Raw genomic sequence first — 12,260 nt, 5'->3', positions numbered from 1 at the left:
ATTGCTGACACTTTCAGGAATGAATATTAACAAACATTTTAGGATTTAATCTACATTCATTAGCTTTTTTTCAGTAACCTTAGTTATTAGGGAGAATTTCTTTCTTTTTCTTTATGTCATGACAAAGTAAAAAGACACACCTCAAAATTAAAATTGTTGCATTGAAATTTGCACTATAAAACCTTGCCCTAAAAAGCAAGGAGCTAATGAGAGGGCAATTCCACTCATAAACGTAATAGTTTCTGCTTGTTTTGAATTCTATTGTTGCCTTTTGTTTTCATTTGAGATTTTTTTTTTTTTAATATATAAGAGAAGATCAGCTCTGCTTTAAAGACATCCACAATAAATATTTAAAAAAAGTGAAAGTTGCTGTAGAAGCATCACATGTTCTGATATTATTATCTTACATATGGGTAAACTAATTGCTTTTCCGCCAGAAATGACTCTAATTAAGGTTAAAAGGTTAAACAATGCGCGCTTTGGTTTTAACTTTTTTCAATATGATTCTGTGCATAGAAGTAAAACCTCTTATAAAGTGATTAGAGAATGCCAGTGTCTAAAATAAAGTTGCTTGCATTCAGTGATGTCAAGGATTATATAGTAGTATAAAAGTATAACCAAGAATGATATGATTTTGTTGATATAAAATCTATAGAAAGTAATTCTTTTAGTTTTTTTTAATTGTTGGCAAATTTTATTCATATCAAGTTTTATTATATTTTTAATTTTTTTTTTTTTTTTTTTTTTTACAAAATTTTTGTGAAGGTTTTAAACCTTCATACGTCTAAAAATGGGAAAAAAAGAAATTGTATTTTCATTACCAAGAAATCATAGAATCTAATCTCACCTCCATCTAGTGTGAAACTTAAAAACACAGAAATTACTTCTTTACATCCAATTTTGACAAGTACAATATTCCTTAAAAGTTAATTTTGAAGCATTACACCACACCCTCCCCTCCATAGAATCCCTCTTTTCTACCGAAAGTTTTAATTTGGTGTGCCTGTTTTAGTTATATATAGTGAAAATCATAGGAGGAAACAAAATAGTGAGTTATTTAAACTTATTATTTCAAAACTATCGACAGAACCTTCTCAAAGAAGAGTAAAGAGCTATGTTAAACCAAAGATTAGCAAAAATAAAATCAAACAATTTTACAAGCGTAAAAGAACCAAAAACCACAATTAATAAATAATTGAAGCCCAAAACGAACAGAAATTATAATAAATAAATTCAAAACAAGCAAAAACTAACAGGAGTGGGTTGACACCCCCAGTGCTTTTTAAGACCAGCGCGTAATTTTAGCTTTACTGAAAACAATCCTTTTTACGTTTAATGTATTTTTATGTATCTTATAATATCGAAAAGAAATCGGATGATAACCAAGACTGCTGGAAACAACAAATGAATGTCGATTGACAGTTTAATATAGATAAACTGTCTTTAAAACTGTAACGTATATATATATATATATATATATATATATATATATATATATATATATATATATATACATATACATATATATATATATATATATATATATATATATATATATATATATATATATATATATATATATATATATATATATATATATATATATATATATATATATATATATATATATATATATATATATATATATATATATATATATATATATATATAGGAAGGCATAGGGGGCTTTGAGCCCTACTCATGTTAATTTCTGCTTGTTTTGAGTTCGACTAGGTTATTTATTGTAATTTTTGTTCGTTTTGGGTTTCATTTATTTATCGATACTGATTTGTGGTAGTTTCACGCTTGGTAGATTATTTGAGCTTAGTTTTGCTCATTTTTGGCTTAACGGAGTTCTTTACTTTTCATTGAAAACTTATTTTGTGGAAAAAGTTTTTTGATTAATTTCTGTTCGTTTTATATTGACATAGTCTTTTCAGGGAAAAAGAAAATAATAGTTTAAATCTTTTCGTTTTTTTAGAACTTTATAGTTTGGCCTCCTATTTGTATGCTGGAGAAAATGTTTCAGTAATTTTTAACAACACACACCCTTTTAAAAGTCTGGACACAAATAGAAGTGTTTAAATTAGTTTGATACCTCCTCTAGTTGACCTAAAATAGAAAACTGGATACTATTCGCAAAAAAATCTGTTTACTTTCATTGATAGCTTAAATAGACTTACGCTATTTTGATTTGGTTAAATTATAAGAGCAAAAGTAGCCCCGAAAGTTTGAACATAATACCCTCGGTCGTTCTTGGGATGCTGCTGAGATGCCTTATTGTGAATTAGCACTAACACAGTTCATTTTGAGTTAATGGAGGATGGGCGTGGGAGGGGGATTAGTTGCCCTCCAATCACTTTCAACTGCTGAAAACAGTACTAGCCCTTTCTATTTTCAATCGAATGAGCCCTTTTCAAAGTTTCTACGACAACTCCTTCGATTCGAAGTGCCTTGGTGTAATAAAAAAAGTAATAATAATAATAATATATTATACCCACATCGCTCTTTAGTATAAAAATGTCAAGCCTTCCAATCACTTTCGACTTTTAAAAAGGGCACTGGCCCTTTGAGTTTCTAATTGAATGAGCCCTTTTTGAATTATCTACGAGTATTTTTTCTATGGAAACCTTATATGCCCCCCGGGCATAACTTACAACCCTTGCCCTGAAGACTGGGGGGGGGGGAGTGTCCTGCTCAAAGATATAGTTTCTGGACCTTTCAACTGCGTTTAATGAAATGACCATCTCAAAATTTTGACTGCATGTGTTTGGGGAAATGGTGGGCGTGGAAGGGGTGTTAGTTGCCCTCCAACCACTTTTGACTATTAAAAAGGGCACTATCCATTTCAATTTCTAATCGAATGAGCCCTTTTTAGTCATAGGCATGTCATAGGCAGCGCTATTGCGCTGCCTATGACAGCGCTATTGCACTGACTATGATTCTTAGCTTAATACCCTTACCTTTAGTAGTATTAGCAGTACCCGTAATAACAGTATTATCAGTAGTAGCTGCAGTAGTATTAGTAATTGTTTTAGCAGTAGTAGTTAGGTTGGTAGTAGTTCTAGCAGCAGTAGTAGTATTAGTAGTAGTACTAGTTTTAGAAGTAGAAGTAGTCATAGTAGTAGTAATAGTGGTAGTAGTAGAAGTGGCAGTAGTACTAGTAGTAAGTGTATTAGTAGTATTAGTTGTAGTAGCAATTGCAGTAGTAGGAGTAGCTGTACCAGCTGTAGCAGTAATAGGGTGTACGTATTGCATTCTAGTCAATAGATCATTCCTCATTATTCCCTATTAGTTCCAAATTAATACCTTTAGCCATTTCAGAGAATAATCTTTTTGACAATTTACATGGACATTGTGCCTTTTGATTTAGTCAACATTCCCCTTAAAATTCCCTAAAAGCTTCATCTGAATGCCCTTGGTCATTTTGGACACCAAAATTCAAATACTCCCCGATTACCAATAGCAAAAGCTCTATGTAAACAATGGGCGAATTTGCATAACTTACAGCCGTTGCCCCGAGGGCAGAGGGAAGGAGTTTGACATTCCCAGAGGCATAATTATTGGACTTATCAACCATGTTGAACAAAATTGCTATCTTTCTACGACTTATCTTTCTATGACTTTGGGACGGGGGGGGGGGGTGAGGTGCATTGGAGGGGGCTGCTTGCCTGCAGTTTTTATTACTTATAATATCAAAAAAGAAAAAAAAATCATCCTAATAACCAAAACTACTGGAAAACACCATTTAATCTTATTTGACAGTCATATATTTGTATTCATTATTAAGTTCTGATGTAAAACTCATCAGTAATATGGGATATACTAAAGTTATAAATAGAAAACGTTTATAATGTATTTTGTTCTATAGTAATAACGCCTTTTGGTTACTTCAACTTTCCCATTAACATACACTGAAAGTTTCAACTTAATGCCATATAACAGACAATTCCTGGAATAATGCTGATACGCTCTTTTGACATCTTGCATGTTAGTTCTACCTCCCAATCAACATGCCCTGAAAGTTCCAACTTAATAATCTAATCTGTTCCTAGGATATTGCTTATATGGTCTTTTGACAACCTGCATGCATATAGTCTGTTTTGATTCAGCTGTAATTCCCCGTAAAAATTCCCTGGAAGTTTCACCTTAATACAGTTAACCTCATTTGTTGTGGTAGCCTCAGTAGCAGTAATAGCTGTAGCAGTAGGATTTAATTTTTTTCCACAGCGATTCATATTTCGGCTTACTATTTATATGTTGCACAAAAGTTTTCAATAAATTTCAATAATATATGCTGATACGCTCTTATAAGTATTATTATGGTATAATGATGATACACATTAGTCCTGGAATAATGTTGATACGCTCTTTTGATATCTTGTTTGTTAGTTCTACCTCCCAATCAACATGCCCTGAAAGTTTCAACTTAATAATCTAATCAGTTCCTAAGATATTGCTTATATGGTCTTTTGACAACCTGCATACATATAGTGTGTTTTGATTCAGCTGTAATTTCCCATAAAAATTCCCTGGAAGTTTCACCTTAATACCGTTAACCTCATTTGTTGCGGTAGCCTTAGTGGCAGTAATAGCTGTAGCAGTAGGATTTAATTGTTTTTTATAGCAATTCCTATTTTGGCTTACTATTTATATGTTGCACAAAAGTTTTCAATAAATTTCAATAATATACGCCCTTTTGAAAATTTCGTCGCACTTAGAACCATTTGATTTAGTTTTAAGCCTCCTCAAGTTTCCCTAAAAAATAATAGTTAATACCCATCCTACAACTTTATATCTATTATGTTTTAGAGGTAATTACTTGGCAAAAAAAACAAAAAAAACAAAAAAAACAAAAAAAACAAAAAAAAAAACTGTCGTTCTAATCCAGCAATTGAGACAAATGTGCAATTGAACGAGGTTTTGACCTTACTCATCTATCCAACTACCTAGGACCAAACAGTATAACCGAACCATCAACCAAATAGAAATGTCCAAATCCATGCAAAGTCGTCATCAATAAATGTAAGTCGTTGTAAATTTACAAGCAAAAGCACCTTAAATCTAGCGAAAGATTTCCAAGTAGTACCTTCAATTAGGCCTCATCAGAAGAAATACAACCTGCCTTTACGGGTTTTGAAGCTTTACTTTCTTTACCCGGTACAGTGAAGCCTCTACCATAAGATCTATATGGTATCCCTACGTCAGGTAAAACTTGTGAAATAAAGTCATACTAGTAAAGCTATTAAAAATTACATACAAGATGAGTTTCATTGTTTCCTTAATAAAATCCCAGAGGTCACTGAGCAAAGACCATTCTGGAACAAATGAAGACAGGTCCAGATTTGATTTATAAAAAAGTCTTTTATTGGTATCCGGAACCAATTACATATTTAAAGTTCTTCAAGCTTGTTTGAAAACAGTCTACAAATTCAAAATTCCAAAAAAGAAAAGCGAAAGAGAAACTATATTAAAATATCATTCAGTATTTTTTTATAATTTTTTGTATATTTACCTAAAAGTTCATGATACATAAAACTAAATCTTTTGAATTGCCAACTAATTTTTTTGGCAGAAAAAGCTTTTAAGGTCAGTTTTTCGCTCAGCTTTTTAAATCTATTTTCAAAATCTGTGTAATTATTGCATATTTTTGCATACCTAAATAAGCTGAATAAGTAATATTTGAATGTATATTACTTTCAAGGAATGGAAAATTAATTACTTCAAAATTAAAATCATCCGTTTTATTATATATTTTAAAAACTAATTTATAATTATCTGACATATTAATATTTAGATCTAAGAAATGGTCAGAGTGTCATATCCCATAGCTAGGCTCCAGAAATAACTCTTGTGGATAAATATTTGTTGAAATCTCAATAAACTCTGCACAATTTATTACTAAGAGATCGTCCAGATATCTTTTATTATTTGAAAGGTTATATTTTACATTGCTTGTGCTATTTTTATTTATCATATATTCGTATTCTAATTGACTTAAAAACAAGTCCGCTATGAATGGACTCTCATTCCCACCCATAGGAATGCCAGCAGTTTGTTTATATAAATTACCAATAAATCTTATAAAAGTATTAAATAGAACAAATTCCAATAAATCACATACCATATCCAAGCTATAACATCTTGAATTAATAGTACTTCTAAAGAAACTCGTCCATCGGGCTTTTTTATTAAAATTATAAATTTCCAAAAATCCGAGATTGGACAAAAGAAAAGATTTTTTAATGACCATTTTCAATTTTTCGAATACTAAATTAAGTGACAAATTTGTATACAGAGTAGTAAAATCAAATGAATCGACTCTTTTAGCTGAAACAATCGCAAAAGAATCTATTCACATGGAGAGTTATTAACACTCCAATATGGGTTAAAGTTAGAATTTTTTTAATTCCGGAGCAATATGCTTTAAATTTATTTCTAATTTCTCCTAAAATTAAAGATAGGTCAGTAGCCGCAATTCTGGTTGGAACAGTATTAGTGAGGGCAATAGCAACAGTAGTATTAAGAAATAATAGTACTCACTTCGTGCATTTATGGTCTAGTTCAGCACCCCTTCTTCATGCCCTGATAATTCTTCAAGCACTTAAAGACGTTCCTGAGATATTGCTGATATGTCCCATTGATAGCCTGTATGTACATAATTTTTTTTTATTTAGACTAACACCCCCCCCCCTCAACACTCATTTGAAGTTCTACTACTTCTTTTAGTAGTAGTAGTACCCACATAGTGCAATTTGTTACTTAAAAACCCTCAACATGCCCTGAAAGTTTCAACCTAATGCTCTTAGCTGTTCTTGAGAAATTGTTGACATGGCGTTTTTACAGGCATGCTTCAATTTAATTCAATAAGCCCCTTAACATTTCCCGAAATTTTCTTCTTAACCCCCTTAGCCTTAATAGTAGTAGAAGTGGTAGTAGTTTGCATATGGTACCTTTTAGTTACTTCATCATCACCCTTAACATGCACAGGGAGTTTTAAATATAAACTCTAAGATATAGCTGTTACACACCTTTAGTTTCCTGCACCTATATAGTGTGTTTTAACTTCGTTCATTACCCTCTTCAATATTCCCTGAAAGTTTCACTGTAATATGCTTAGCTTCAGTAGTACTAGTAATAGTCATTATAGTAGTAGCTGTAGTAGTAGTAGTCGCAGTAGTAATTGCAGTTGCTGTAGTAGTAGTAGTAGTAGTAGTACTAGTAGCAGTACCAGCCATAGTAGTCGTAGCATGGTTATTTTGCCCTTTGCCTGGTTCAACTTCAGGGGTGTAATTTGATATTAGGCAAGGAGCAACTGCCCTCCCAGACCCTAGATCTTCTCCCCCCCCCCGCTCATATGAAGCGTCTTCGAAAATCGTTTAAAAGCTAAGGTATTAGTACTACTACTCCTACTAACAACTCCCTGAGAACCAAGTTGCCTGAGGCCAAAACAGCTACGTACGCTCCTCCTCCATCCACATATATTCAAATCCTCTTTATACTCTCCCAAAAAGATACCTATCCCCTGAAATCTTTCCTTACTATATCCTCCCATCTCATTTGGGGGGTGACCAGCTTTTCATTTGGCCTTAGACACTTGCCCGACAAGGAGTATATTCGACAATCTGTCATCCTTCATCCACAGAACATACCCTAGCCATTTAACTTTTCTCTCATTATATTCTTAAAAATCAGGATTGGCTCAAATTTTTCGCACAGTTTACTATTTGAGATACGGTCAGTCAGACGGGTATCCGAAACAATCCATAGACAATTTCTCTGGAAGAGATCTAGCCAATATTCCTCCGTTTTTTTAAGCGCCCACGCTTCAGAACCATATCTGGCCACTGTCATCACTGTAATATCCATTATTCTAATCATGGTGCACATACTTATCTTCCTGATCTTTCAAACCTTTTCAAGTGTGAAAATACACCCTGGTCCATGGTTAACCTGTTTTTAACATCTTTACTGCATCCAACGTCTTTACTTATAATGCTACCTAGGTAAGTGAAGCTGTCTGCATGATCGATTTTCTTGTTACATAACATCTCATCTTCACTTTCACTTATTCATAGGCCTTGTGACTTGATCTTCTTAACATTAATTTTCAAACCTATTCTTGCATCCTGAAATAACCCCGCCTAAGTTTTCATTTAGGATGCTTAAAGCATCAACATAAACTAGGTCTAGGGAAGTTTTTCTTTTTCAATTGATTCCGTGTTTTCCAATTGCCTTTGCTGTGCTCTTTAGGACTAAGTCCATCTAAATGATCATAGGCAGAGCAATACCGCTGCCTAAGTAAATAGCAGTCTGGACAAAATGCATCATTTATCTATTTGTGTTTCTTTTCTTTTCACCAAGGCACTTCGTATAGAAGGGGCTGTCGTAAAAAGTTCAGAAGGAGCTCGTTTGAACGGAAATTGAACTTCTAATGTCCTTTTTAAGAGCGAGCTGTTCTTGCCAAAAGGTTACCGCAGTGTTGGAAACCTGAAAGCAGGGGTTCGAGTCATGCTGTCACTGGTTATTTGACCTGGAACAGGGGTCAACGGTGTGACTCTGTAAGCTGAGGCAGAGTCAACCCAGCTCTAAATGGATACCTAGAGAAATCTAGGGAATATCAAAGGGAGTGTCGAATGATTTGCCCCCAACCACACACTGCACTACCGACCGAAGGCAGTAAATCAGGAGATGGGTACCTGCACACCGCCGACCCTTGGTCAGCATGCAAAAAAAAAAAAAAATAAGAGTCAAAAGTGATTGGAGGGCAACTAGCCTCCCTCCAAAGCCCATTAATTTCCAAAACACATCCAATAGAAATTTTGAGACAGTGATTCTGTTGAGCATAGTTTTAAGATCCAGTAACTATGTCTCAGGGGATGTCAATCCTACCCCTCTCACAGCTTTCCGGGCAAAGGCTGTGAGCTATTTAATTCGCCCATTGTTTACGTATAGAGCGATTTAGATAACGGGATCATGTTTGACCTTTAGTGTTAAAAAGATCCAAGGATATTCAGACGAAGCCTTCAGAGAATGTTAAGAGGATTGTTCAACTAAATCAAAACACGTTATGCGCATACAGGCTGTTAAAAGGGCGTAAATCAGGAACGACTAAGGATATTAAATTGGAATTTTCAGGGAATTATTAAGGGGATGGTCGATTGAAAAACGACAATATTTGCACGTTACCACTATTACTACTACTTTTACTGCTGCTACTACTACTACCACCACCACTACAACTACTACTAGTACAACAAGTTCATCTGTAGCAACCACTACTAAGGCTGAGGATATTGAGGTGAAAGTTTGAGGAGATCTTGAGGGGTAAGCTGAACTAAATCAAAACATACCATGTTCATACTGATTATCAAAAGGACGTATCAGTAATCTCTTAGGAACGGCTTACCGTATCAAGCTGAAGCTTCCAGGGCATAATAAGGGGTTGTTCAACTGACCAATATGTACATACTACTGCTACTACTAATGCTGCTACTAACGTTATTACTACTACTAATACAATACTATTGCTACTACCACTACTACTACTAATATGATGCTAGTACTGCTTAAGCTAAAGGTAAGAAGGTGAATATTTAAGAGAATACTGAGGGGAAAGTTGAACCGAATCAGGACTTACTAGGTTCATGCTGATTGTCAAAAGGAGAATTTTCAGAAATAGCTTAAGGTATTAAGCCCGAACTTTCTAGGAATGCTTTGAGGGTATATCAAGTCACCAAAAGGCAATATGTGCACGCTATTACTAACACCAATACAACTACAACTACTAGTGCTACTCCAACTACCTACTACTCTAACTACTACTTCTGTTGCAACTAATACAAAGGGTAAGGTGACTTTTCCAAATTTATCCAATGGTGTCTAAACACAAAAAAGTATTGTTGCGTCCTAAAATATGAAAAACTGTAAATAATTCTTCCTTACACTCCTCACATTTTTAAATGCGCAGGAACTATTTCCTGAGTAAGGATCCCAGCTTCAGGTTTCTAAGAACTTAGTTTTCCTTCAATGTTTCCCGATAAGGTTTCATATAAAAAGGTAAGGCTAATTTAATCTTTTAAAAACGATTTCGTGATTTTTTTTTCATTTTTAATATTTTTTTTATGATTTAGCCTACTGTTGTTTAGGTTTGGAATAATAAGACATTAATAACAATATTCCAGTAGGACATAAGGAAAGGCCTTCCAAAATCAATGCATGTTCTATGAAAGTTGCAACAGAAAGACATCATAAAATACGAAATAGAAGTTTTAGTGACTTCTTGGCCGGTGGCCAGATCGGAAACTTGAGACACCGTGAGACACAGCACCTGGGTTTTCTCAGTTTGCTGAATTTGTTTGGATAAACGTCTTAATAAGTTTCTAGCATTTGTAGCAGTATTGACCAATTCTCATTTGTACTCACAACTACATAAGTTTCTAGCATTTGTAGCAGTATTGACCAATTCTCATTTGTACTCACAACTATCCATACAGGAAAAAAGATTGAACTGATAATACTACGAGAGTTAGCTTCTAGTAAACTATGATATTCGAAATTCAAAATTATTTGTATAACTGGAATTCTTAATCTTAAAAGTGTCTAAAACACGTTTTTGCTGCTAGAAAAAAGCTTGTGTTTATACCTGTTGAAACTGCGAGTTGTATATAAGCGAGTTTTATTTTTACTGCCTTCAAATTAAGTGAGAGATAAATCATGTAAGTTAAAGCATAAGTTATATATGTTACCGTGAATGTCCGCAAATTGGTGAATGTCGACATTTACCGGTGAATGACCAAAATAATTTTTTTTCTCCTTAGATTTAGTCAGTGTTGCCAGTCAACTTTTTCAGTTTAATGCAAGGTTTGATGATAGCACATTAGGTTTGGTTAGATTTGGTTTGGTTAAGTGAGGTTAGGTTGGGTCACATTCATTTCTGTTAGGTTTTTAACCCATTTTTGATTTTATAACCAAATTTAACCTGACCAAATCTAACCTAAACTAACCTAACCTAACTTTAACTTTTACAATCCTATTTTGTATAATACTCAAAAACCTGATTCTCAAAGAGAAAAATGAGTCCTAGAAGACTAGGAGAATTGGGCTGAATTAAATGGAAATTAAGCGCTCTAGTAATCGGCTTAAGAAACGCAAGAAACTGTCCCACAGCAGACCCACGTTTGTGGCAATTTGTGCCTATTTTGGCCCAAATAGAGCCAGAAAGCTATCAGGGAAAAAATTAGCGATTACTAATAAGCTTAATTCTATCAAAGATGTTGTTGAGCTTCCTAGTTTTAGAAGATTACCACCTGGTATAAGCTGGCATAAGCTGTTACAGAGTAGGGATGGTGGATCTTTCTAGGGGTGGGACGAGTTTGCCTAAGGTCTCAATAAGTATGTTGTTATGTCTAGATTTTTCCACTCTTATTGAGCTATCAAGTAAAAATAGGAGGAGGTTAACAGGAAGACAGAGGAGGGGGAAAAACTAATTTATAATGTTCCTTCACTCTTAGGAATATTTAGGAATATTTGGAAATATGAAATTTTGCGAGGTCATAGCTACCGTTATTTTCCTCCAACGTATCTTACATGTGGCAAATAAAAGACTATATTTGTATGTATGCTGGCACAAAGTGAGAGAAGTGGGGTGGCGATTGGAGCTGCCACATTTAAGAGATTCTTAAATCAAATGATTCGGAGTAACAATTTGTAAGTAACGATCAGCCTCTGTTAATAAAAAACTCTAAAAACGAATTTTCGTTTACAACACTTACAGCAATAAAATACCTTCTTATGCTAATTCTTAATGAATAAAATTAATTAAATTTAAATGTGCTTAGCCATTAGCAAATGAATATTTGTAAAATTTTGAAAACTGGGTGTTAAACTTCTCAAATAACAATCCCAATAGTTTCATCATGTTATGATTAATATCTGAAATAACCGTTTAGATGAAAATTATACAATAGCATTCCATGCGTTGGTTCAGAAAGACGACATTTAACATAATTCCAGTTGATTTGTCATGCTCCACTTTCAATTAAGAAGCAAGTTCACACCATAGAAAAATGCCTCCTTCTAGCTTATCCCCTGTAAAGCAATAACTTTGGATTGATCAAAACCAAAATGTTATCACGCAAATAATTCTGAGAATTATGCAAATAGTATCTATATAACCTCCCAGTCTCAGAGGCTGTACTGAAATGCAGTTTAGCATTCCTCATTAAACCTATATAGTGTCCATAAAAAGTGAAACAGTA

The 12,260-nt window shown here is 33.8% G+C and overlaps 1 protein-coding gene across 2 annotated transcripts in view; it reads left to right on the top strand.

Annotated features, from left to right (window-relative positions):
- The first annotated feature begins 540 nt into the window (after nucleotides 1-540).
- Nucleotides 541-12,260, top strand: part of LOC148952812 (cGMP-specific 3',5'-cyclic phosphodiesterase-like) — a 372,326-nt gene continuing 360,606 nt past the window's right edge. The window contains exon 1 of one of the 2 annotated variants that reach the window (XM_089088106.1): nucleotides 541-611. The gene's annotated coding sequence lies outside the window, so the exon portion shown is untranslated. Of the gene's footprint in view, nucleotides 659-12,260 lie in introns of both variants that reach the window. The other variant, XM_089088104.1, reaches the window with a different exon arrangement.

Source organism: Artemia sp. Qi Xiang Cuo, chromosome 4 (genome assembly GCF_049724085.1).
Source record: "Artemia sp. Qi Xiang Cuo chromosome 4, ASM4972408v1, whole genome shotgun sequence".
Classification (NCBI taxonomy): domain Eukaryota; kingdom Metazoa; phylum Arthropoda; class Branchiopoda; order Anostraca; family Artemiidae; genus Artemia; species Artemia sp. Qi Xiang Cuo.
Note: the sequence above shows the minus strand (reverse complement) of the source record. Positions and strands in the feature narration are given on the sequence as shown.